Genomic DNA, 27,303 nt, shown 5'->3' on the forward strand with positions numbered 1-27,303 from the left:
TTGAGATGCTAATTGAAATGCAGCCCACTGAACATAATTTAAAGACTGAATCATCAGATTGTTTTACCTCAAGAAAAAGAGCAAATCATTTTTGTGCTTTTTTTCCAGAAATATTAGTCATATTAAACAACAAAAAAGCTAAGCCTTGAAAAACCTAAAATCAAGTACTTCTCAATTTAATAAGAACAAAATATTTGAAATTAAAAATTTGTGAGCTGAAAGTCTCATGGTTTGCGCTTACAGAAATAGTATAAAAATTAAAAGTTGCTGTCATGTTTTTTTGAAAATATTTCTAAACCATTCAATATTCTCTGCTACTTAATAAATATGAATAAGCATATAATCTCTTAGAGTGAGAGAAACAATAATCACAGCACAGTAACATTGATAATGACTTTTTGATTTAATGAATTATTTTTTAAAATAATGTCAGAAAATTTAATGTAAGGGAGGAGAGAAAAACATCAGTTGTGGAGCTAGATAATTGATTCAGTGGTTAAGAGTACTTTTTGATCTTCCTGAGGACCCAGATTCAATTCCTAGCACCTATGTGGCAGCTAAAAATGTCTATAATTAATGTATTCACAGACAATGGGAAGTCTATATATCAAAATTCAAAGTGGATGGCTTCTGAGAAACTATACCCAAGGCTGTTGTTTGGCATTGGTAGGCACACACACACACACACACACACACACACACACAAACAGTTATGAATGATTAAGAAGGATATGCAGAGATTATCAGACAGATGGTCTTACCTGGTTCTCTCTAAATAGTGCGATAAACAGAGAGACCAATGTTTCCTGCTGTTACCAAGGTATATGAACAGAACAGAACATCTGAATGAAATAAGAAACACCCCATTACACAGTGGAATGCACAATGCAGCTGTCAGCACATTGTACAACAAATCTCCTTATACCAATCACAACTAAATAATACAGTCCACATAGACACAGGAACTCACAACCCCACTGTGTAAGCTTCTCCTTACAATTTCTCTTTCATTTCATAGACTTTTCAAAATCTCATTACAGGTTCTACTAGTAGGATACTTTCTGGACATTTATATTTAAGAATGTCATTCACAAAAAAATAGCTAAATATGTATAATTGTTGACTTATGATTTCCATTCAAAATTAAGACCCCATGATTCTCATATATCAACATTTTATTTTCTATTTAAAAACTGATTTTCTTTTTAAATATTTTACAGTTCCTTGAGAATTTTATAGATGAGTAAGTACTATATCATTCTTGTCTCCTTTTCTTTCAACTTTGCCCAAGCCCTCTCTTTAAATTTAAATATTTGTAATGTATAAGCATTATCCTGCTTTTTATTTTACTTATATGTACATATACAGGTACATACACACATATACGTACACATGGCTTTGGGGCTAACTACTTGCTGGTGGATAACCATTTAGAGTCTCATACTTGAGGCATAGTGACTTTCTCTCATTTACATTAATTGCTTGTAGATCTTTATTAACAGGTGGACCCTTGTAGGTTTACCCCACATCAATGGCCTATTAGCTGATTTTGTCATTTTTCATATCTCCTTTAGGCAATGGTTCTTTTGGGATTTCATGAAAGCAGCTTCTGTGTTCTAGGTAGAAGATGAAACTTTTGAGGAGACAACCTGTGATTAAAAGCAAGCTAGTTCTAAGCATGAATAGAGTGTGACACACTCTCCTCCTGTATTTAGAAAGAACCAAGAAAAGATACCTTATACCAGGCTACTTTTAATAACTTCAGTTCATCAAATAAAATCATTGCATGGGGAAATATAAGCCAAGAAGAAGTATGCATCTCTAATGCACATGATGAGAACTCATTTTTCACACATGCAGAAATGGAAGCATATAGTTAATGGTCTTTAATGTGGAGATCACTAACCTCACTAACCTGCAATCCAGAGTTTGTGAACTGAGAACAAATGCAGAAAGCCCAGCTTCTTTTATCCCCTGTGAAACTTGATTTTCCTCACACAATTCCCTGGATCCACATCATAAAAAACATCTTCACCTTGGCAACTGTCCCACTCTGGAAGATAGAGGTCTCTTGATAATTGTATTGGTTGCGTTTTGTTTTATTTTTACAAAGGAAAGAAAAGAACTATTCAATCTCTCTGAAGCAATAGTCAGTTTTATACAACTGCAGGGAAAGAATCTCTTTCGTATGGCCTACACTAGCTGAATGTTTTCTCTGTAAAGGGTTTCCCTCTATGAATATTAGAAGTGAGCATGGATATGTCCCACATTATATGTACTTTCTATTACCAATGGAACAGAGAGTCCTTTTTTTGTGGGTTTTTTTTTTTTTTTTTTTTCTGTAGTCAAATCCTTAACATTGTAAGTGAGGATTCGTGTAGAAATTTGTTTGGCCTTCAACATCTATACAAGTTTGCTATAGCCGAGTATTCAGTATGTGTGATATGATATCTTAGATAGGCACAAAAACTTAATTTAGAGACAGATAAGGGCCATCTTCTACAAGAAGAAAGTTGTCTGATATACCTGGAAAAAGAAAAATGTACTATTCTGAATTGAATTCGCATCCCACACAAAATGACACATTCAAACCTTATTTCTTAGTGTCTTATGATGCGACCACGTTTGGAAATAGGAATACAGGCACAATTAAGGAAATAGGTCGTCATCATGGATCAGTGTGACTGTCTAATCCAATATGGCAGAAACTGGAATAGAGAAATTGTCAGCCAATGTGTACTGTGCTAACAAACCATTAGAATCTAGGAAGTGACCAGGAAGTGACATTCTTTGCAGGCCTGATGTAGGCCAATACTGTGCTTCAGAGGTCTGACCTCCAGAACCAAGAGACGCATTGAAATGTTCTTGTTTTAAGCTGTCCAGTTAGGTATGGCATGCATTGATGAGAAATATAGGTACTGAATATGGAAGTCTGCAAATTTTTGATCTGTTGATCTCTGTAAAATATCAGGAAGAGGGAAGCCCAGATATACCAAGAATCTCAGTTCATTTACACACTGTGCAGCATTTGTGAACAATATGTTGAGTATGTCTAGAACTGTGTATATGGCCAGAATCCACTTGGTGGCATTCTGGGGTTCTCTAAGGAACTGAGGAATTATCAAGAAATGTTCAATTAAAGCATCACCCTGAAGATCTGGGAAATCCTTAATTATTTTTCATTTTAAAGACTGATTTCAATTATAGTGTTTCCTGCCAGTACTTGATTTTTAATAGAGAAAAATAAAATTGTTGAAATATTTATATAGTATTTTATGTACACGACTAACTTCCACACACAGTTCCTTTTAAATGTAGCAGGGAAATGTATAAAGATCTTCTACCAGATATTTGTATTAGAATTTTTCTCTAGTTTTAATGACTATCACTGGTTATATGCTCTGCTTGTCCTATAGAAGAAAAGTGTTTTGAAAGCCAAATGTCTTTTGATGAGTTGTATGTTATACCTACCTTTCATCAAATTATCCTAAGAATAAAATAATCACAGTGGTAATTTTTTTACATAATGGGGTTTGGTTAATATCAACTTTTTAAATGGCAGTATTGTCTGAAAGAATGCCAGATCAGCCAACTTAGGCACCAAGATGTCCAAGCTGAATTAGGAAAAGAAACTGGTTTATATTTCTATGTATTTCATTTGCAATCATTGTTCTGGATGAGAGTAATGTGACTGAGGAATATCCCATCCATTTGCTTCTATGTAATGAAGTAAAGTCTCCCTAAAAGGTCTGCATACTGTAAAAATACAGGTTTTGAAAGGACAATGGTGTGGAAACAGCAGAAACCTTGAGGGATTTCCAGTTGTCTAGGCAGAGAGAACTGGGTTACGCACAGTGTAGCCACTACTGAGGATAGTGAACACTTTTGCAATGGATTATAATGATGAATATACATCAGGACCAGGAACCAAAGTGCAGGTAAATATAATCACCACTAATATAGAACACAGATATTAATAAAATTGTGCATATTAATACTGGTCCCTAAATTCTAACAAATTTCCCTCACCTTTGCAAACTTTTTACAAGAAAGAAGACTTTGGGGTCAGGTAGAAAGAATATGTAAAAATTTTTGTATTTTTAGTATTTTTTTTAGTATGCCTAGGTTGATTGCAACAAGGTTTCTTAACCTCAAACAAAATAAACTTGATGTTTTTCACAACCATACCCATGTTGTCTGTATATCATAATCTTTGACACTGGGATTCTGATTCCTATGAAGCACAGGAAATGTATATGGAAGTACATTTACTTAACTTTCTGTTCTTGAATGGTGTATGCTAGTCAGTTTAAGTCAATAATGCTTCAGAAGCATGCATGTGATAGGATAGTGCCACCCTATCACAGCCCTCTGCTTGCTGTCTGCATGAACACCTGCAAGTACTCAACACCCAAAGTATCTGAATTCTGTAGCATGAGGAAGGAGGGTTGTGCCCCTAAGTAAAGCATTAAAAACATGTGTTTCTCAAGATTAAATCTTTCATTACTTTGGGCTTGCAGTCATATTTAAGAACTCTGGGACAACTTATATTTAATATTTTATTCTTTGTGAAATTATCTCTCTAAAGAATATGGCCTCCAAAATGGGTGAAAGGGGATTGTTACTTGCCTCAAAACCATTTGTGTGGGAAGCTAAAAGGTCATGTAACATTCCTTACTCTCATCTACTTAAGGAAGCTAAATAAGTGTTCCATGCTCTGTGTGTGTGTGTGTGTGTGTGTGTGTGTGTGTGTGTGTGTGTGTGTTTGAGAGAGAAATTGAGAGAGAGAGAGAGAGAGAGAGAGAGAGAGAGAGAATTGGGGCATGTCTGTATGCCTTCGTGTGCCTGTGTACACATGTGTGTGTTTGTTTCTGTGTGTGTGTATGTATTTCAGAATGTCAGTGACTGTGTGCCAGTGTATGCACATTCTCCAAATTTGTCTAACATGCTGCTATAGGCAAAATCTACTTTTCTTTTGGGAAGCAACAATGGAACAAAATGTATCTAGACAAGGTCCCAAATCTAATTCCATCAGAGTTTTAATTTTTTAGTATTCCCCTGAATATAATCATATTCCATTACGGGTTTATGAAATTTGATGTTTTACCTGAATAATAACTACATGCTGATTATACATTTATTTTATTTTCATTGTAAATACATGAGTACCAAATTAAATCTGTTAATATTGCTGTCTAGAGATTTATTAACTTTTATTAAATATATTTTTTCATTTCTGCATATTGATTTCTAAAAGTTAAAATAAGATTTCCATTATTTTACATTTCTGAAAACTAAAAAATTTAGTTTCTTCTCTAATTATTAACATCTACCAAAACTACCCCAAGCTTCTAAAGTACATAAAATATATGGGAGCCATTGGTACTTTGGCCAAATTTAAACATAAAAGCTTAAATAAGTTATTCTCAAGCATTCAAACTACAAGCATGTCTTATAGATAGCTTATTAACAATAAGTATTGAAGAGGAAGGAAAAGAAAAACACATAGAGACAGATTAAAAAAAAGAGAAAAAGGGAAAAAGCAGGAAGGAAGAAGAGAGGGAGGGAGAAACAAGTAAAAAGCAAAATATAGCATAGAACTCATGTACTAATTACTCAGGATGATGGCTGGTCAGTTTAATCTATAAAGGTAGCTTTCAGAGCTGTTGCACAACATTACCCGCAGTAAAGCGTGGAGTAAGGTTTAGGCTTGAATCAACTCTGTCCTAATTGCTCACTATTTTGGCATTCTCAGAATTATCCCACCCATGATAGAGGCCAAAGTACAGGTATATCTGAAATGGCATACCTATTTTTTAAACACAATCTCCATTATGGCCAAAGCCTTTTAGCTTTCTTCTAGTTGAGAAAAACAGTTTTTAAATATGCCATAGGGTCTCTTTTCATTGACAAAAATATCCAGATCCATTTTTTACTATTGAAAGATATCTTTTTTCTTCCTGCTTTGTATTGGGCCTGGCACAGACATTCAAGGGGATGGGAAGGAATTCTAGTTTTTAGGGCCAACATTTCCAGGTTCTCTGCTTTCATTTCTAGATGTGAGCCTGCATTCTCAAAGGAATGGCTACATAGGTCATCTGAAAAGACCTGGAGGTCACAGTGGGTTAATCATTTGGCCATTTGTAGAAACCTCAAAACACAGCTCCAATTATGATTGCTTATTCTTGGCAGAGGTGGAAGTCCTAAATACCAAAAACAGGGATGAGAGATGACGAAGTTAAAGGCCTAAGCAAAACTTACAGACATACATGTTATTTGAAGGAAAAAATAAAAGAGTTTTCAACCAACAAATGTCACGTTAATTTTTCCTTGTAATTACTGTCAGAAGCCTCATCCCTCTGGTTTACTATAAAGATAAAAATATAACAACAGATCCATTGATAGAGAGAAAAGTCAAGGAGAAATTAAGTAACATTAAGATTACATTTAGAAAGTACCTGAAACTAATTACTTTACAAGGAAAGCAGTTAGATTAAGTAGAGACCAGAAAACAAGGAAGAGAATTGCTAGCAATCAACATAGTATCCAAAAGTATCAAGCAACTATAAATTGACTTGGTGGTCTCTGCTTGAAACCATTGATTTATCCCTAATGCTTTTTAGAATACATCCAAAAAGTTTACCAAAACCCTTACAAAGTATTTGTTATGTGTTAAAGTATGATTTATGATTCACTCATTTCAGAACTTTTGTGTTATATATATATACTTTTTGTTCTCTTTCTTAAACTGGTCCCTCCTACTAATCCGACCTATACTTTTCTACATAAAGCCTTCCCCTGATGAAATCCCACCAGTACTTCAATGAACTCAAGCACCACGTCTTTTGATAACCTCAGTAAATCCTGACTGACTCTAGACTATGCTTCTATTTCTCTGCGCCAGTAAGATACACTTGGCCAACATACCAGCTCTAGATATGAGTAATAGTAAACACTAGGGAAGGAAATGTATTTTTCCAATACCTTAAGAAGAGGAAGAAAGAGTTGTCCAGTGGCCCCAATTTTATCTTTGTGGTACTAGTGTGAACTTTATGTTTAAATAGAATTGGGACAAAGAGAGCAACATAGAAAGATTGATGCTCAATTAAGCTCTGGTCTTGTCCATCACTGCATCAGGTCTGGTTCTCCAAGGTACTTACATGAATTGATATTGCACTATCACTGCTTTGCTCAAAGGACTTATCATAGTTTCCACATAAATTACTCCTCTCTATCATAGATAACTCATCTTAGAAATGGTCTGTGTTCATGATTTGGCTGAAGTGCCTCCCATCTGCTAATCAAATGAAAGTTTTTTAAAAGACAGACACAATTACCCTTTGTTACAGGGATAATCCTCAACCAAGTGCTTACAATTTCAAAGACATTTGGTTCACTTTTAACGAAGACGCTGAGGGAATGAAGAATGGAAGGCCATTGAATGAATCACCAGATAAACCAGATATTGGCTGGAGAAGATCACTTGAACGGTTGCCCACCCATCCGTCAGGATAAACATTGTAATAGAGGTACTACACCATCGATTTTAAGAGCAATCACATTGCATTTATACTGCATCAAGGAAGCTCACACACACACACACACACACACACACACACACACACACACACTGTTCAACTGGCTTGTTAGAAGTTAACCTTAACTCTATATGCCACCCTGGCAGTGCCTGCAGGACTTTAATGTACTGGTGGCTTTAATGTATGCAAACTCTCCTCCCAGCACTCAGAGGACAGAAAGTAGGGGATGTCTAGCATTTGTTTGTTTGGTTGGTTGGTTGGTCTTTTTTTAAACAAAGTTTTTGTGTCCCATTTACTGATCATTCTCAGAATTTGCTCACTATGTCCCGCATTTGTCCTATGTCTTTCTCTTTCTCTAAAGCCCATGTGATCCAAACATCTTATTGAAGAAAAATAATCCCATTGTTCCACAGTATTTTGTCTTCACGATATGCGCTTACTGGACAGAATTGATGATTTATATACATATTAACACATGTATTAAATTTACCTTTGTGAAAAAGGCTTCTTAATTTTACCTCCTCCTGCTCACATAGACTGAATGGGAAGGTCTGCCAGTTCTTCCCCTTTACAAAGCGCATGCAGACCTGAGCACGGGGAAGAGAATACTTCACTTGACTAAGAGCATTCCTTAAAATGTGGCCTCTGACGAAAGAAAGGCAATGCACTGCTGTGCTTTGCTTTCCTCCGAGCAGCTGATGCTAATGCCTCTGTTTTAGAGCCCTGTGCATCTGACAAAATAATCAGAAACTGCCCTGCTCTGTTCACTAATCTTTTCCAGTATTAAATGTATTTGGGGATTACCTCAGGCAAGGAAATAAAACAGTGACTCCTGGAAGCTTCTGTTCTAATAGAAGACTGACAATAAAAACAGACAAAAGAGTATGTAGGTATAAACCCATTGTCCATAGTTAATAAGAAAATACACAATGTCTGTTGCTATTGCCAAGAGGTGCTTACTGATGGGAACCTGGTGTGGCTGCTTCTTAGGGAGATTTTGCCAGCAACTGACCAAAGAAGATGTGGATACTTGGAGATAACCATCAGACTGAGCTCAGGGACCCTGATAGGGGAGCTACCAGAGGTCTAGAGGAGCAGAGGAGGATTGCAATCCAATAGGAAGAACAATGTCTGCTGGTCGGACTACTCAGTGCTTCCAGGGACTAGAGCACCAACCAAGGAGTGTGCAAGGAGGGATTATAACACCAGATACACAGGTAGCAGAGGATGCCCTTGTCTGCCATTATGGGAGCAGAGGCTCTTGGCCCTGTGGAGGTTTGATGCCCACAAGTAGGGAGATGCTGGAGGGATGGTGTGGGAGAGGGTTGGTGAGTGGGGGAGCACCCTCATACAGGCAAAGGGGAAGGGGGAGACGGTAGGTGTGGGATGGGAGGTTTGTGGAGGAATAATCGTGAAGTGGGATATCAGTTGAAATGTAAATTAATTGAATGATTAATAATTTTTAAAAAAAGAAGTAATGTGATAGAAACTTCTAAATCCCTCTAAAGACCACTAAGTGCCTGCTCTGGACCACCATTCTTTTAACAGTTAATTACATGAAAACAGGTTATAGTTAATATTTATTGTTATTATTATTGTTATTATTATTATTATTATCATTATTATTATTATTATTATTATTTATTGCACATGGCACTGAATTCCCCAAAAACGTTTTCATAAGTGTATATATTAAAATTTAAACAGTTTAATTTTTTATGTCTTCAGAAATCAGCATTTTCTGTCATATTCTATAAAAATTTTATCTCTATTTTCATATTATACATATATATGTATATATATGATTTTATGAGGCTTGCAAAATCCAAGAGCCAGAAATGAAGGAAAACATGTTATATCTTTTTTTTTAATATCATAAAGTCATCACACTTTTTGTCCACTAGAGAGTATGAAGAAGCTCTATGTCTTTTACCTGAGAACTTGAGTTAGCCAGAGCCAGGCTGACCTCATGACAGGCTGAAAATTGTCAGTTTGGGAGACTAGGTCTAGGTTTCTTTTTCCCAGAAATGAGAGCATGGATCCAGGAACCTGTGGTCAGCCAAGTGGAGCCAGGGGTAGCCAATCAGTGGACACCTCGTCATCTGGCCTCAAGTAAGAATGGGTAGCTGCAAATGAGTAAACAACCCACTTGAGGTCTCCAGAATCTAACCAACTATAGAATCAGTCAGACCCCCAGAGATACAACTAGCCAATTCAGGTGAAAGGGCACATACCCTTCCCTGGAATTTCCCTGACCCCCCAAAAAAAATAATAATAATAAAAAATAAAAAAATAAAAGTTGGGCCTGAGAGTCCACAAAAGATCTCTATTCCCAAATGAGGAGACCCCTGCATGCAGGAAGTTCATATAAATAAACACTTTTTTCATACAAAAAATGCACAGTTAAAAAAAAATACATCCTGTGAGGGACTGACTCCAATTTCTAAGGTTATTCTGAAAGCCTGGTGGAGAATGGATTGGAGAAAGTGATGTGTTTTGAAAAAAAAAAATCTTTAAACTGGCTCTGGAGCTGAAAGTTATTTATTCCTGTCTGTCTTAGCTGGGTCTTCTGATAAGACCATCAATATGACTCATCGGGTAACATGCCAGGAATCTACCTCACCCCACCTCTATCTTATAAACATGCATTCCAAGACCCCATTTTCCAGATAACACCACTCCCATTGCAGTGCCCTTATAATACATTTCTAAAAACAAGAAAAATCCCTTTCTCACACTGCAGATGCTCGGCTACAGACAGCCAGATACTGTAAAACATAGTTATGCATTCTTTCCCAGTGTTCCTGGAATAGCACTGTCTGATCATAGAAGCTTCTGATCAGCAAAAACAAGCTCTTTGATGTTTGGTATAGTCATAAATATGCTTAGTAGTGTGTTAAAGTATGCACCATGCAATACACACACACACACACACACACACACACACACACAAAGCAAAGACTCAGATATAGAAGAGAATCTGGAAGTATTACACAGATCACCTTGACCACTTGAACAGAGAAGGAAAAGGATCCTGCCAAGAAAGAAAGATCACATCAAGAGCTTCATACTTTTAATTCTAACCTCCAGAGACTGAGAGTTCATCTTTTGGCAGCACAAATGAGCTGGAAAAACAACAACAAAAGAACCTCTAGAGATGACCCACATGTCTCATTAATTAATTACAGTTGTATCAGTTCTTGCTGGTCTTGCCACCTTCTATTTCAATTTCTAACAGGCTCTTGCAATAAGGAAAAGGGCAGCACTTTCTTTTTTAACCCAAAACTGAGAGGGTTTGTGCCATTGTTCTTACTTTATAGATAAGAATTAAGCCTGAGAGATCAAGTGTCCTCTGAGTCCCACAGGTAGTTAAGGAATAGAGCAGAGACTTGGATGGAGGTTCACCTGGCCCTGAAGCCAGGGATCTTCCAGCTGTAATTTCCTGTCTCTCTAAAAGTGATTTAAAACAAGGTACAAAGACTCAGGGAAAATTGGCTGATGTTATCACTATAAATTTCTAAATACAAAGAGATCATCAAAGAAATAATGGCTGTATAAAGCCAAAATGGAGGAAAATAAATCCTCTGTTGTGATATGCTTTTGTAGAGTCGAAAGCACTCGCAGTGTAATGTCTTATGTTTCTCTAATACCTTTGAGGTGAATGCAGAGTCTGGCATTTTTATCATCCCTGGACAAGCCTTTCTCAGAAATGATCTATGCAAAGGAGAGAGTATGGAATGTGAACTCTGGGCTATCAAAGATAAAGTGCTTATACAAAGCAAAGGGGGGGTGGCTCAGAACAAAAGGAAACTCAAACAATAGAGAGAGGACAGGGGACTAACACCGGAGAACTTTGCCTTTCGTATTATGGAAAAGAATATGAGCAAACAGTTAAAATAATTCACAGATCAATCATTCTTAGCTCTCATGTTGACAAAGAAGGCAAGAGGGCAGAAATAGAATCCAGAAGTGGAGACTGGGAAGGATGCAAAGCCAGGATCCTTGGTAAAAAGAAAAGTGTTTGAAGTCACTCAAGGATGCCATGGGGAAAAACAAGATGAGTTTGATTTCACAACAACATGGCACTGGGGAGAACATGCTTCTCTCCTTGCCAGGATTTCTCTTCCACACATGTACACTTGAGGAAGTGTCAGAACACAGTGTGTCCCTCCTCTCAAAAGCTGCCTATCCCTAGCCAGTGTCTTATCGAAATCAGAAATTACGCAAAACTTTACTAATAATAGCCCATTTTAAATGAACACTTCCAGTGAGAATCCTGAGGGCCAGCTCATGATTTCTCCTGTTCTCTTCCTCCTCTGTGATGACCATAGAAGGGGCTAGAACGTCTGGGATCCCGGGGTATCTCTCTAGAGAACACATCAATTTGCTGCATACACACATTCATCTGTTTGACAACCCGCTAATGTTTGACTGTTGTTAACATGGTGTATATTCCAGCTCAGGGCTCTCAAAGTGAGATACTGATTCTTCAACAGTACATGAAAGTTCTTTAAGATACAGCATCAGGGTTCTCACTTTGGATCTGGTGAATAAATCCCCAGGTACAGGGCCTGGGCATTTTTTCTTAACATTTCTAACCAATATGTCTGCCTAGCAACATCTAAGGATACTGATTTATATTTACTAACATAACATTTTTACAAGGAAAAGCAAAATAATATTCCCAGTTACATTTGAGGAAACTGCAGTCCAAAACGGTACTCTAAATGAAAAGGAAATCCCTCAGATAAAACTCAGATGTAGTCATCTGGTGTCTTTCTAGTACCATGACTTTATGGAAGTATCATCCTGGTTAGCTCTAGGCTAACTAGGAAAATCAAACTAGAAACCACTAATGATCTTTATCATAGAACACTTCCAGTCTCTTAGCCTGTCATTGCTACTTACAAACATTTACTTTAATCCACAGCAAAAGAAACAAAATCTAGAAGATAATGTTATCTGTAATGTGATGACCAAGACAGGACTCCAGCTATACCCTTTAAGAAATAAATACTTATGGCTTATAACATGAGCCAGTTTACAGGGTGGTTAGAATAAAAGACAGATGAAAGCCCTTAACAAGGTGTTTACAGCACAACCTTATAATTCAGGGAGGAAAAAAAGGCAAGTGTCAGAAGATGGAGAGAGATAAATTAAATACCATCCTCTAGGCAAGAAGGGTGCTCACAGCACCTGTGTGTACTGGCACCTGTCACAGAGATTGCATCTTTCTAGCAGTGAGCTGTGGAAGAGGGAGCAACTCCCAGGGCCATGATACTTACTGCTAATCTATTGACAACAAAGGGATTCTGGGAAAAGGGAGAAACATGGTTCCTTGTTACACGCTCACTGGTTAGCTCTCCAGCGACTTATGGTTTATTTCACAGTCAATCACATAGATAGTCTCGGTTAAACTCTGGGACACTAAACAAAACCCAAACTAGCAAAACTGCACTAAGGTGGAGATGTTTATAAGGAAAAGAAGCAGCAGACAGTGGTAAGAGTGAGGAAGATTGGAGAGGCTTGCTGTTGGGGAATCACCCTTAGAGGCTTGGTGCTGGGGAGCATCCATAACATAGCATAGTAGATATGACTGAGAGTGTAAAAGGACATTTACTGTTATAAAAGAGACATAGAAATTATCAGCAAGTTTGTATTCGTAAACAAACTCCCAAAGATATTATAAAGATTTTTTTTATTAGTTAACTATTGTCCTGGCGACTTTACTTGCCTTGCCTGTTTAAGTGACATTGTAGCTGCCTTTTCTTGGAAATACTGCTCCAGAACCATTTCTGGCCAGAAGAAACCTGTAGCTCAGGTATGTGTTAGACCCAGCTCATCACAAACAGGAACTTAAAAAGCAAGAGAGATGGGAAAGAGACTAGAGACATCAGAAGCTGTACTCACAGGACCTTACTGTGTAGGGTAGAAATTTAACTTTCACTCTGATGAAACTATAACAGGGCTTCCCATAAAAGCAGCCTGTGGTGGTAATCCCATGTGTTGAGTAAAGGTGCTTTCTTCACAGTGTAACTGTAAATTTTTTATAATATTATTTTTATAATACATATTATATATTTTATAATATCTATTTTTAAATAATATACTTTTTAATATTATTTTTAAGTATGTGTATATATTCTCTGTCCAGGTATGGGTTCATGAGAGCAGGTGCCTGAGGAAATCAAAGCCATTGGACAACCCTGGAGTTGGAATTATAGACAGTTGTGAGCTACCCAGTGTGGGCACTGAACTCAAGACCTCTATCAGCAATATCAGTAAATTCAGAAATGAGAGATTGTGTCTCAAGTAAGATACTAGACATCAGTATATCTAAGTCTCAAACCTGAGTATGGCAAGATGGTCCAGCAGATAAAAGAGCTTGCCAGCAAGTTTGATTAAATACTGACTCCTGGGACCCATATGCTTGAAGAAAAGAATAAATTTTCCCTATCTGTTTCTTGACCTTCATACCTGTGTTGTGGAATATGCCCCTCTCCAAATACATGGACACACAATAAATAGATAAATAAATTGAAAATATGCCAAACCCAGGTCACATTTATGAATCCTAAGGTTATGAATTTAAGTAAAGGGTGGAGGATCTCCTACCCCCATCTCAGGCTTCTCACTCACTACCACTGTGCCAGTCGGTTCCTGGTTCTCAGGCATACTTTATCCTGTAGAAATCTGTGACTTCATTCTCGGCCTATCATTCTTTACTATGGTGTGGTATGTTCAGATTTAGGTTTGTTATAGTAACAAATGCAGAGAAGATGAGAAGAAAGAAAGGAAGGAAGGAAAGAAGGAGGGAAGAAGGAGGAAGGGAGGGAGGGAGGGAGAGAAGAAGGGAATGAGAGAGGCAGGGAAGGAGAGAGGGAGGAAGGGAGAAAGGAAAAGAAGAAGGAAGGGGAGGGAGGAAAGAAAGAAGGAAGGAAAGGAGCAAGGGGAAGAGGAAAGAGATGGTAAAGGGAGAGGGGGGGAATGGGAGGGAGGGATGAGGCGAAGAAGCATGCATGCATTCATCTCTCTCTGAAGATTGTCATGCTTCTGATTTATGTCATCACATTATCTCCACAGACCAAATAATGTAAATGAACTCAGTGCATCCAAGATACAACTCACCTTATTGAACTATTGAAAAATAGTTGACTCAAATCTCAAGAATCACCTTCTCCCTCCCTTTTTTATTTCTGGAAACATAAAACTGGATATTTTCGTAATTGAGTAACTGTATTTTTTGCTTAGTTTAATGGCAACTTTGAGCTAATGTTCAAAATTAGCAGATTGAATCATAGTGAACATTCTCTGGACAGGCTTGTTAAGTTTCTACTATGCAGACACACAAAGTCTACTTCATGGGAATTCTACTCACCTGCCAAAGGCACAGCGCCATAGTCTGTTAGGTGCCCTAGTCTCAATAAAAAGTGATTTGTCAATTGAAACTGACTGACAGATTAAACCATGTCTCATTCTAGGGCACTGATTATAAAATGAACACTCCAACTTGGCTCAGAATGACCAAGCAAGTTTAAAGCTCCAATTGGTTAATCCTGCTGGAATCTCAGCCTCTCAAGTCCAAAGTCACGGAAGTATGTTTTGGCCTTAATATGCAGACATTTTTCCATTGCCACAGCCTTTTCATTTAAAGTCATTTCCTTGAGAAATGTTTTAGGTCTTAGAGACTTATTATGGAGTATCTAAAACTAGTGTTTCTGGGAGATTATTGATAGGAACTCTATTTTAGCTGGAAAAAAAATATCATTTTGTAGTTTGAGCTATTAAACTCATAGCAATATGCTTCCATTTTAATATGCCCTCAATTTTATGAATGTTAATTATGTTTGTTTAATGATATCATAGATAGCATATTACCACATTCTTCTTTGAACCTAACAAACCCTCAAGTAGAAACATTTGTCAGCAGATAACAAACAGATTCGCTTTGAAATTAACACATTAAGTTTTAGGAGGAATTTTATTTTGCTCGTTACCAGAAAGTGGTGTGTTGCTGTAAAATTTAAAACTGCATAAACTGGCCTGTGTGGAAATTTATGGAGTGAATGAACACAAAAATAATTGTATCTAAGCATTCAACTGTGTGTCCAATGTCATCTCACAATATTTTATTGCATAAGTATTCCTTAGTACTCTGTATTCCAACTTACAGGTCAGAAAGTCCAGAAAAACACATAGGGTTCTACTATCAATGATCATGAATGACTAAGCAGAATGGTAAAACAAGGTAGTCGGGGTAAGTCCACCATGGACTTAATCCCAACACCACCCTCCCTTTAGCTAAAGAGGAATAAACTGAGAAAGCTAAGGAATACAGGCTGCTCTGTAGTGAATGATCTAAGCAGTTACTTCATTAGCAATGGTGAAGGGAATAGGGCATGCAACATCAGAATGCTTAGGAAATAGGATAGTACACAATTTTAATAGAATTTGAGAACATGAAACCCCATGTTTTCTAGAAAGCAATTAAACAGATTTAGAATGATTTGTGGTACATGGGATAAGTTCTACTAGCTGGTCTGCCTTGTCTGGCCTCCGTGGAAGAGGATATTTCGAGCCTCACAGAGACCTGAAGTGCCAGGGTAGAAGGGATACTCGAGGGGGGGTGCCACCTGCTCAGAGAAGAAGAAGGAATGGATGGGAAAAGGATTGTGGGGGAGGGTGAGAGGGAGCTTGGCAGTGAACAGTTATATTAGATATAAAATGTAAATAGAGCAAAATAAAGAACAACATAGATCAGTGTGCATGCACACATATACATACATATGTGTACACTCACACACGATGCCACACAACAGACACTCTTACACACACACACAAACACACAAACACAAATATATTTTATATCTAATATGGAATCATAGATGCATCTCACAGTGTGAAACAAGGACATTATATTAATTTACTGTACTTGATAATGAATAAATAAGAGTGCATTATTTTGTTGTTTCCATGATTCTGAAGTATAGAACTAATTAGTTATAGTCCCCATTCTGAGAAACTTCTAAAACTACAGCCAAGGTATGTCCAGCCTGTGCTTGGCTGTATTCAGCCAGGTCCATGTGCTAGTACGAAATGTCACAGCTAGTTTTCTGTCAATGGTGAACCCCTACCTTTGTGAATGCCTGTGGTTTTTGCCATGTTGCCTTCTCATAGAGCATCTCAAGGAATGACATCTTGGTTCTTTAAAAACACTTGGAAAACATCATACGTGATGTGGGTTGATCTAGTAAGAACTTTTGGTTATACCAAACCTGTCAAGATTAATCCAGTTTGTGATTGACACGAAGTCAACTACAGATGATGTATGCAAAATCTCTTAAGACTTACCATCTGTGCAATGTAGTCAAGGAAGTAATGTTTTAGCTCATCCCCTAGCCTCATAGTGATCGAGTTACCTATTCTGACTTTTTCTTCAGGATGCTTATACAGACAGGCCTCTCACTGAAGATGTGTTTGTCTCAGAGAATGTCTACCAAAGGTTCTGAAAATCTGTTTAAAATAACTGGATAACAAGTGGTGATCAGTAGCTGGTGATTTTAAGTTTTAAAAAGGGACAGTTCTACATGGATGTTTGTAAAGAATCTCTTCTACATTTGTGAAGGGACATGACACCAAGAGGCATACTCAGGCATACTCTCCAAATTTTGAGATTAATTTAAAGATTCAGTCAAACTTTCAATTTTACTAGCAGGAAAAACATTTTCACATGAAATTATCCTTATGTCCTTCTGTTTTGAAAAACAGTGCACCCACTGGCGGCTTTTTAACGCTGAGAAAGTAGCAGAGGTATGCACAGAAACCAGGCTCTGAGTTGAGCTGAAACTCAACCAATCATCAGAAGGCAACACAAGGCACCATGTGCTGTAAATGGATGGCAAGGTCCACTTCTGTGACATGGTTCTGAAATAATGTCTAGTCAAGAGAATAAGCTAAATTTGGAGTCACATAGAAATATACTAGGAGACATGCTGTCACAACCATGGCTTTCTTAATACACAAGTAATTCAGACAATGAACACAACTTAGCAATACATAAAAATTTATTTTCATTTAATTTTACAAATAAAATACATGTATAAATATACCAGGAAACTAATTTCAGACACCAGCAAAAGCACCAACACCAGGTAATAAACTTCAGATGCACATCTCATTGTTAGGGACTGTGTTCATAAACTTTGGGACATAAATCAAAACTCCAGAAGTCTATCTTCACCAGTATGATAAAATCTCATACTCCAACAAAATAACTGTTGCTTCCACAGGAGTTAGTGGAAAACTGCTTCCAATTTATTATGAAATGAAAAAGTGTCTCATATGAGACTTACTTTATGTTTTCTAATGAGAATTACATGAATTAGACACTTCAGTTCCATATTCTACACCTTGAACAACTCTCAAAGGTATATTTTAAGAAACCCTCTTTAAATGTTGGATAATAGTTTCTATGGAAAAGAAATTTAGTGCTGACATAGCTCACAGCCATCTGTTTGCTTTGTCCATCCTCTAAGTTTTCTAAAACTTTCTAATACATCTTACAACATTCATCTGATTACTCACTGCAGAACTTCATGCAACAGACACTTACTAAGAAACAGTTTATTATATCTGAGTCAAATGTTGAAACATGCCAAGCTTCTAGAAAGGAAACAAAGAACAAGGGTGAGGAGGAGGGTGGTTCTAGGGTTTCTTTTTACACAGTCAGATCTTTATCCCCTCCAATGTGCTCTCTGATTTTTCCACGTCCCATAACTCCTCTCCCCATCTCCAAGAGGATGTCTCCACATCCCATACCTCCTCTCCCCATCCCAAGAGGATGTCCTCACCCACCACCTCCACCCCACCAAACAGCTGCACTACCTGGGGCCTCAAGTATCTTGAGTATTAGATGTATCTTCTATCACTGAGTCAAGACCCAGAACTCCTCTGCTGTATTTGTTGGGGGCCTCATATGAGCAGTGTATGCTGTCTTGTTGGTGGCTCAATGTGTGAGAAATCTAGGTGTCCAGGCTAGTGAAGAGTGCTGGTCTTTCCTATAGGGTCGCCCTCTTCCTCAGCTTCTTCCAGATTTTCCCTAATTCAACCACAGGAGTCAGCAGCTTCTGTTCACTAGTTGGGTGTAAATATCTGCATCTGACTCTTTCAATTGCTTGTTGGGACCTTTGGAGGGCAGTCATGATAGGCTCCTGCTTGTAAGCCCACCATCGTATCAATAATAGTGTCAGGCCTTAGGACTTCCCCTGGAGCTAAACTCCAATTTGGGCCTGTCTCTGGACCTCCTTTCCCTCAGTGTCTTCTTCATTTTTGACCCTGTAGTTCTTTCAGACTGGAATAATTCTGGGCCAGTTTTTGACTGTGGGATGGCAATCCCATTCATCCACTTGATGCTCTGTCTTACAATTGGAGGTGGGCTCTACAAGTTCGTTCTCCCCACTGTAGGACATTTCATCTAAGGTCCCTCCCTTTGAGTCCTGAGAGTCTCTCGCCTCTCAGGTCTCTGGTACATTCTAGAGGGTCCTCTCACTTCCCACTTCCCAAGGTTGCCTGCTTCTATTCTTTCTGCTGGACTTCAGGGCTTTAGTCCTATCTCCCGAATCCCACCCCAACCCTAGGGAACTGAGCCAAGGCATTAGAATAAAAATTGTCAGGGAATGATAAATTAAAGGAAGACATTGTCACTTTAAGTTAAAAGAAGATAAGATATGTGAGGTTTGCTATTGGTTGTGTTCTTTCACGTTGTTTATATAAATGTTTATCAATTGCTTTATTTCTCTTTATACTTAAAACATGAACTCTGAAATCCTGATTCTGCAATGTATAGTAAAATTCTATTTGATGCAAACTTTGAAAACATATTTGAAAATATTAGAGATACTACTATTTATAAGTGTTTTTTTTTCTAATTTTAAAAGTAATATATTTAGTATTTCTCTATATATTTCTATATGTATGTATATATATGTATATATGCAAATATATACATATAGAGAGAAATAAAGAGAGAATGAGATTATATATATAATATATATAAAATAAACTAATTAAAGTAATAGCACTAAGAAACATTTCACTAAGAGAGCTTCTCATTGTTTTCATTTTAACAGGGTTGCATGAAGTACACGAATGTAACTAAACTTACTGGATTCCTAGGCTGTATGGTCTCACCTGTTCTCTAGGATGCAGCCTGTGCATTAGATCACTGACCTGAATGGACACTGTAGATGATTATAATACAATGGTGAGCATCTACATGCATAAAGATTATTTGGGCCTGGAAAAGTAGTTTAAAATATAACATAAAATAGCTATATCTATAAATGCACTTACACAAATAAAGTTTTCAAGCCTCATGGCTGCTTTGACTGGGAACAGGATACATTGGAAAGTCTAGGACCTTACTTTCCACTGCCATAGACTTTATGAACACAGAGTCTCTGGGCTGGACAAACCTCATTAAAATGTTTTCAATAATAAACTAACCCTGTTTTGTATTTTTACCCTATAAAAGATCTTCCTCTTCCTCCTGCTCTTCTTATTCAATTAACTTAAAAATCATAGCACAGTACTGCAGCACGCTCCTCGACCAGCGAGGAAAGACGACAACCACCAGAGGATTCTTCTCAGATCATGCTTTATTGTGGGAGCCTCTTGGTTGAAGGGGAGAGCAGGAAGCAAAGGGACCCAAACTACCCTAGCTGTTCACTTATATAGGGAGAAGCGCATACAGGCTTGCCATGATTGGTTGTCACCAGACTGCTGACACCAGAGGCCTCGGGATTGGCCGGAGATAGGTTATGTACTGCGCATGAGCAGGGTGCAGTGCCTTAGCTGACAAGAGCATTACTATATATGGAGTTGTTTACCTCAAGCCGTGAGGGAGCCAGCACCATCTTGTAATGGCGTCCACATTCAGCTCCCCACACAGTACAAACAATAACAATTTTGATAATTGTTCAGAAGTATTCTTAGCTTATATTCTAACTCTCCAAACTATTTTCTACTTTTAATTTTATAAACTTCTTTCTTTTATTTTAAGATTTTGGGATTGTTAAGAATGAAGACAGCAATTCACATTAGTGTAGGCCTACAAATGCTTAAGATCATTGGCACCAGTGTTCCTAGCACAGTTTTTACTCCACTGTAATCCTTGAAGGCACAGTGATGATCCTTGTACTGCTGATACTGCACAGAAAGATCATTATACTTCCTGTACTGACCCCTTTCACTTGGACAGGGCTTTCCTCTAGCATCTCTTCTAAAGAAACTGCTAGAAGTAGGCTGACATTATTTTATAAGTCTAAGAGTATTTCATAAGTAATGATTAAATATATACTATTACAACAAACACAGTAATAGAGTATTATTAATAGTATCAAATATCATAGATTTTACATAGTTACATGTGCTATGCTTTTCTATGGATGTAAGCAAAAATGTCTACTCAAGTAAAGCATGCCACAGGCAGGTGTGCTATGAACAAGACAGCCATGGCATCATTAGGTAGGAGCAAATTTTCAGCTTATTTTAGTTTCATGAAACTGCTGTTGCCCACTTGGTCAGCTGCTGACCTAAGTTTCATTATCAGACACGTGACTGTAGTCTATTTTGATTTCCTGTGACTATTCACGCAAAACAAAAGGTTGATTTACCACTTATAAAGATTTTAATAAATAATATTTATTATTAAAAGTTTGCAAATGAATAAAAGGCCACAAACACATAAAAATTAGCCAAACTCAAAGTCTGTAGAGCTTAGTAGACCTATATACAGTTATATTATATACAGTTATAATTGGTATTTGAAACAGAAGCTGTGAGATTCCCCATTACATTTCTACACTTTTAGCATGCTACTTACAGAGATGGATATCACCTAACAAAGCTTTTGCAAAGCCTTGAAGAAAAAAAGATAAAATTGTATATTTGTTGAGGTTTTGCCCTTAGATTCACAGTGTCCTTTTCAGGTAATGGTTTGGTTCCATATATTTAAGATTTATATATTTTAGGCAGTACTTTTGGACAAAATTTACTCATTGTTTCATAAATTTTTATACTGAACTAATAAATTAAAAGCACAAATGCATGAATAAGTCATATAAGTGCATTTAGATTCTTCTAGTATTAGGAATTCACACTCTTAGTCTACTTTAATACAATTATGAATCTAAGAAAAAAATGTCTTAAGAATAGTTACTTTTTAAAGACCATAATGGTCATCTGTAACAAATGAGAGTTTATTCCACTGGGGAAAGTATGTTTCTTCAAAGCAGATAGACTGAGAAAATGAAGAAAATAAAAGCATATTTCTTCAATTTTCTCACATTCATTCCATCATCAAAATGTGTATTTTTCCTTTGCTCTTCTTCTTGTCCTCTCTCTTTTCCTCTCCCTCCCTTCCTCTCTCTCTCCTCTCTCTCTCTCTCTCTCTCTCTCTCTCTCTCTCTCTCTCTCTCTCTCTCTCTTTCTCTCTCTGTCTATATATATATATATATATATACATGTGTGTATGTATGTATGTATATATATATATATATATATATATATATATATATATATATATATATATATATTTACTTTATACCTTGATAAGGGAAATAACCAACAATCTTACCACATCCTGTATCTTACTATCCGAAAATTTTCCTTCACAAGCTCGTTAGTCCTTTTCTCTTGTATTCAACCTTATTCAGGTTCCCAGAACACAAGCAAAACATAGTTTGATCTCCACCCCATGGATAAAAACATGTATGTATCTACTTGAAAAGTTCGTGAGTTCCTATAGCAGCATAAGTATTGACGTGTTTTATTAGGTTACAAATGTCCATTAGATTACATTTGGAACCCTGATCTGGTTTTGGCACCATCATCTGCAATGTACAGAAAACACTACATACAGAAGAGGTCCCTGTCTCTTGTGAAGTCATATTGCATGAGAATTATATGACAGGACCTGGAATCTTGCATTATTGGAGCATATTGGCAGAGAGAAGACCTGTGTGTGACCTTGTAATGTGTTAAGGGTTCTCATGCTGAAGAGTTATTGGATAGCTTCTGAGCCACTTCTGAAGACCTGTTTACCAGAACAACCCAACCTGGAGCAACTTGCTTAGGGAATGGATGGATGTTCCTGGAATCTGAAATTGGTAACTACGATCATGAGAAGGATTTTCTAGAAAAAAAGCAAAAAAATATCCAATTCCTCGTGGATCAGGGAAATTAGAGAATAAGAAAGTGGAAAATGTAGTACTTGGAAAAACTCTAGAGTAATAAGAATAAAAATATAAAGTAAACAGACACCAGGCAAAGGGTCTCTGCAGTTACTTTTCTACCCTACTCTTTGTCAAGTCAGACAAATGCTTCTCTCAATGTCAGACTTAACCTTCTGCGTATTTATTACTAAATTTGTTTGCTGAATTAGAATATGCCTAATCTTCCATTCTGTTGCCAATTTCTTAAAAATTACAAATGGCTTAACAATGCGATGTTGATGAATGCCAACATGAAAGGGATTCTATTTACTGAATGTGTAATATTTATACATATTTATGAGATATAGTACAATAAATTGATCGATAGCACAGTGTGTAATGATGTAATTAGTTTTTCCATTTCTTCAGGCATTTATCATCTTTCTATTGGGAAATTCCTCTCGTTATTTGAAACCACATTATAAAGTTGTTTCTGGCATAATTACTCCCCTGTACTGGAAAACAATAGAAATGACTCTTGTCTAACCTGTTAGAGGAGATGAGGCAAGAAAATGGCCTCAAAGGCAGCACTGGTCCGGTAGCTCCCAATTGTTTCACTTTGAACTGGAACCAGGAAGACAGTCCATATTGTCTACAGTTCCTGGTGCTATGGGTGGATTAGACTCCATTGTGTCGTGGCACTGGGTTTATCCACCATGCGTATTAGCAGAAGAGGATGGTGGATGATTATCTTCACTGAATTACACAATCTTTTTTGACACATTTCAAACTAGAAATAGAAACACTTCATTTTAAAATGACTCAGCCCATGAGAAATAGAAGATTACAATGCTAATGCTAAGATTAATGAAGGTGGGTTTTACCTCTGAGGGAAAGGCTTTATGAGCAAGCCTCCTCACCACAGCTGAGGGGGTTGGAAGAGGGAAGGAGAGGCAAATAGTAGACAGTGAATATTAAATGGGATAGGTTGCGATTTCCAGGGTGGGATTAGATGAAGAGGTATGATGGGAGGTGTCTACCTACAAAGGTGGGATTAATAAACAATTTTTACATTGATAATGGGACTGAAATAAATTTAAATTTTTTGGAACAAATTATTCATCAGTGGAATTATAAATGCCTTGTGGTCAGTGGCTTTATACACTTTAATGCTAAATATTCAAATATTGTACAGTTAAATCTCCAACTACAGAAGTTCATTATTTAGAGTTTTTTAAGATATATATAGTTTGAGGTCAGCAAATAATTCCTACATTATATATTAAAAGGCATTGCAGAAACTGAAACTTTTGTAATCTCTTTATTATCTAAGAAGTTCCTTATTAAAATATAGGAACTTGAATATGAAAATTACATTAGTGTCATTTCAAATTGAAGTCATAGCACATAGCTAAATAAGAAAATGACGTAAGACATTAGCATCTACATAGATTAACACAAAGCTCAATCACTACATGAGAAATGTGAGCCATGCAGTCTGACTGCGGACTCCACAGAATCAAACATAATACATCCATTCTGACTCTGCAACTGAAGCCTGGTCAAATAACTCACCTTTTTCAAATGCATCTATTGCGAACATGTCATACAGTGTCATTATGACGATGGATGTCCATACAACTGTCTTTTTCAACACAGAAATTCATTGGTGGACTTTAAAGTCTCTGGCCCTTTTAGGACATTTATGAAGTCTCCCCTTTACTCCATTCAGTACTTCTCCCCTGCATTTGCTTTCATTATATGCAGTGGTAATGACAGCATTTACTGAGCATTAGGAGCTGTAATGTACTAATTACTCAAAAATAAACTCTCACATTAAATGTCAGATAAAAATAAACACCTCTGATTTTGTTTTGCGGGTCATTTTCTCTGACCTTGGTGACTGCCACAAAGTATTAAAGTGGCTTATTTCATGTTCATCAATAATTAGCCACTGTCTATAACATCTGACAAAAACTATTAGTAAACTTCTTAAATAACTATTAATCAAAGGTCAATAGGCTTGAATTTGGGGTCTTATTTAGCTTGTTCTTTAATAAACTCCATTTTTTTCCAGGCACAGACCAGCATTCATTTCCTTTCTGCAAGACCCTATCAATATGTTGCTTTAGCTATAATGTAACCAAGGCAGTGAGTTCATACTTGGTCAATGAAAGAAGTTGTTCATTCATTCTGTAAAAATGATTTATGGATGAGAACTGTAAGGACATAGCACAGCAAAAGTAAGAGAATAACTACTTGAACCATGAATGCAGGTGCTGTTTAAAACTCTCCAATGACTTGTACACAAAGAAAACTTGTACACTCTGTGAGATAGTTTGCATGTCCTGCCAAGTGGGTTGAAGAGTAATGTTCTTGAAGGCCAGTTTCCCAATAAATATCCATATTCACTGGGGGAGAAATAAGGAAAAAAGGGGAGGTTCTTTATTTTGTGGTACAATGATCTCCAAAGCATCTGCAGCTGTCAAGTGGAAATTAAAACAAGAAATCTGTTTGCATGTGTTAAGTTTAAATCAATTCCAAATGATATCCAGATTGGAAAAGGCCCAGATTTTGTCACTACAGTTCTAACATTTCAGTTTAGATTAAGAACAGGCATGTGCACTACAGTGTCTCTGGAAGGAATCACTGCCTTCTCCCAGCTGCACAGAAATAATTCCCTGCTTAAGTCAATCATTAATGGGATGACCCCTTAGGCACAGAAGCTTCTCCAGTTTGTAAAATCAGCAGCAATACAATGTTAGATTCTTCAAATCAACAATAACAGGTGCTCTAAAAGAATAATGAAATATATGCTTAACATTAGAACATGTTTATGTCGTGCTGATAAGATTAACAACTGAGAAAATGTTCATTTATAGATTATTTTGGAGCTGGATTGGGGAGGGGGCACAGGCCTTTGATCCCACCACTCAAGGGAGAATTGAATCTGTGAGTTCAAGACCAGGCTCATCTACATAGTAAGTCCCAAGACAGCAAGAACTATGCAATGAGACCCTGTCAAAAATATAATTTCAAAAAGGAGGAAGAGGATAAGTAAAAGAAAAGGAGTAGGAATAGAAGATGGAGGAGGAGGAGAAGGAAAAGGTAAAGAAGGAGAAAAATATTTTCTAAAATATGTAAAATGATCGCCCTTATTACTTTCAGAAAATATTATATATCTTAAGTTATCACCTTATCTGCCAGAAATATTTACTGCAGGTTTATTGCTATTGATTTAGAGTAGGCACATAAAATGAAAGGGCACTTGCCTGCTTTCCTGGGATAAAATTGTAGATATGTGTTCTAAGATTATTTAAAGAAATTATTAAAACTGAACATAAAATTAAACTCCTTCTATTTAAACAACCAGAAGAGGAATAACAGGACTGGTGAAGTATTTAATGAAGGTAAAATTACCACCAAGCCTAAGCACCTGACTTCAGTGCCTGGGCCAAGGGTGGTATCAAGATTGAACTGATTCTCTGAGCTGAACTCTGACCTCCATATAAATAGTATGCCTGCATGAATGTACTTACACACACACACACACACACACACACACACACAATGTAACAAAAATGTATTTTTAAAAAATAATATATATATATATATATATATATATATATATATATATATATATATATATATATATATAAGAAAATGAACAAAGAATCTAAGTTTTGAGGAGGAAAACCTTAACATGGTATCAAAGTCTCTGAAGACTTTGCTTAGGAAAATTAGAACCATCAGGAATTCATCAACTCATCTGTTGTTTTATGGATATAAGCAAGGAGCAATCAGATTGATTGTATTTTGTCTCCTCTACTTAATAACTTCAGAGGGAAAAAAGGTTATAATTATTTGAGAAATCCTGGAGTAGTAGAAACTTAATTTTTTAAATTGCATGCATCTCTTCATGTTAATGACTTACTTTAGGGTTCATAAAGATTTGAAACAACATATTAAACTCCAGAAAATGCCAAGAATGTTCAGAAGAATAATATGCTATTAGTCATATTAGTATAAATGCATGTCACTTCAAATATTTGAGCTATAACAAACTGTCTAAAACTAAAGTAGACCATAGCATTTCAGTGCGTTAAAGTGGTAGACTTTTCTTGCTTGCTTATTTTATCCAGTGTTTTTCATTCCAATGAGAGATACAACTCCTTTCTATTGCCCATTGAGATCTAGGCTGCCAGGCTCTTCACCATCCACAAATGGGGCTTTTAGGATCATCACAAGTAGGGTGTGATAGCCCACATCCACATGCCCAGCCCAAGAAGGAAAAAGCAGACACAGGGGTACCCTTACAGCGTAGCTCTGGATCCTGTCTTCACTTACCAGAACTCATTCACATGGCCATATGTAAGGCCAACTTACCTTGCAAGTACACTAAACTGTGTGTCCAGACATACAGATATCAAATTTGAATCTCTGTCCTATTACAAGAAAAAAAAAATTATTAAGTTTGTTTGTGATAAAATTCTAAATATTTGAATACTTCCAAGAAACAAGAATGTGCTATGCTATGTTTTTGCCAGTTTTTT

The 27,303-nt window shown here is 36.8% G+C and overlaps 1 pseudogene across 1 annotated transcript in view; it reads right to left on the reverse strand.

Annotated features, from left to right (window-relative positions):
- LOC308434199 (large ribosomal subunit protein mL40-like) overlaps nt 1-24,368 on the reverse strand; it is a 30,234-nt pseudogene extending 5,866 nt beyond the window's left edge. Inside the window, exons 1-2 of the transcript in view lie at nt 24,326-24,368; nt 22,655-22,731 (exon numbers count right to left, since the gene is read on the reverse strand). The product of the transcript in view is annotated as a large ribosomal subunit protein mL40-like (transcript). The remainder of the gene's footprint in view (nt 1-22,654; nt 22,732-24,325) is intronic.
- Between the last annotated feature and the right edge of the window lie 2,935 nt (nt 24,369-27,303).

Source organism: Micromys minutus (genome assembly GCF_963924665.1).
Source record: "Micromys minutus genome assembly, chromosome: 21".
NCBI lineage: Eukaryota > Metazoa > Chordata > Mammalia > Rodentia > Muridae > Micromys > Micromys minutus.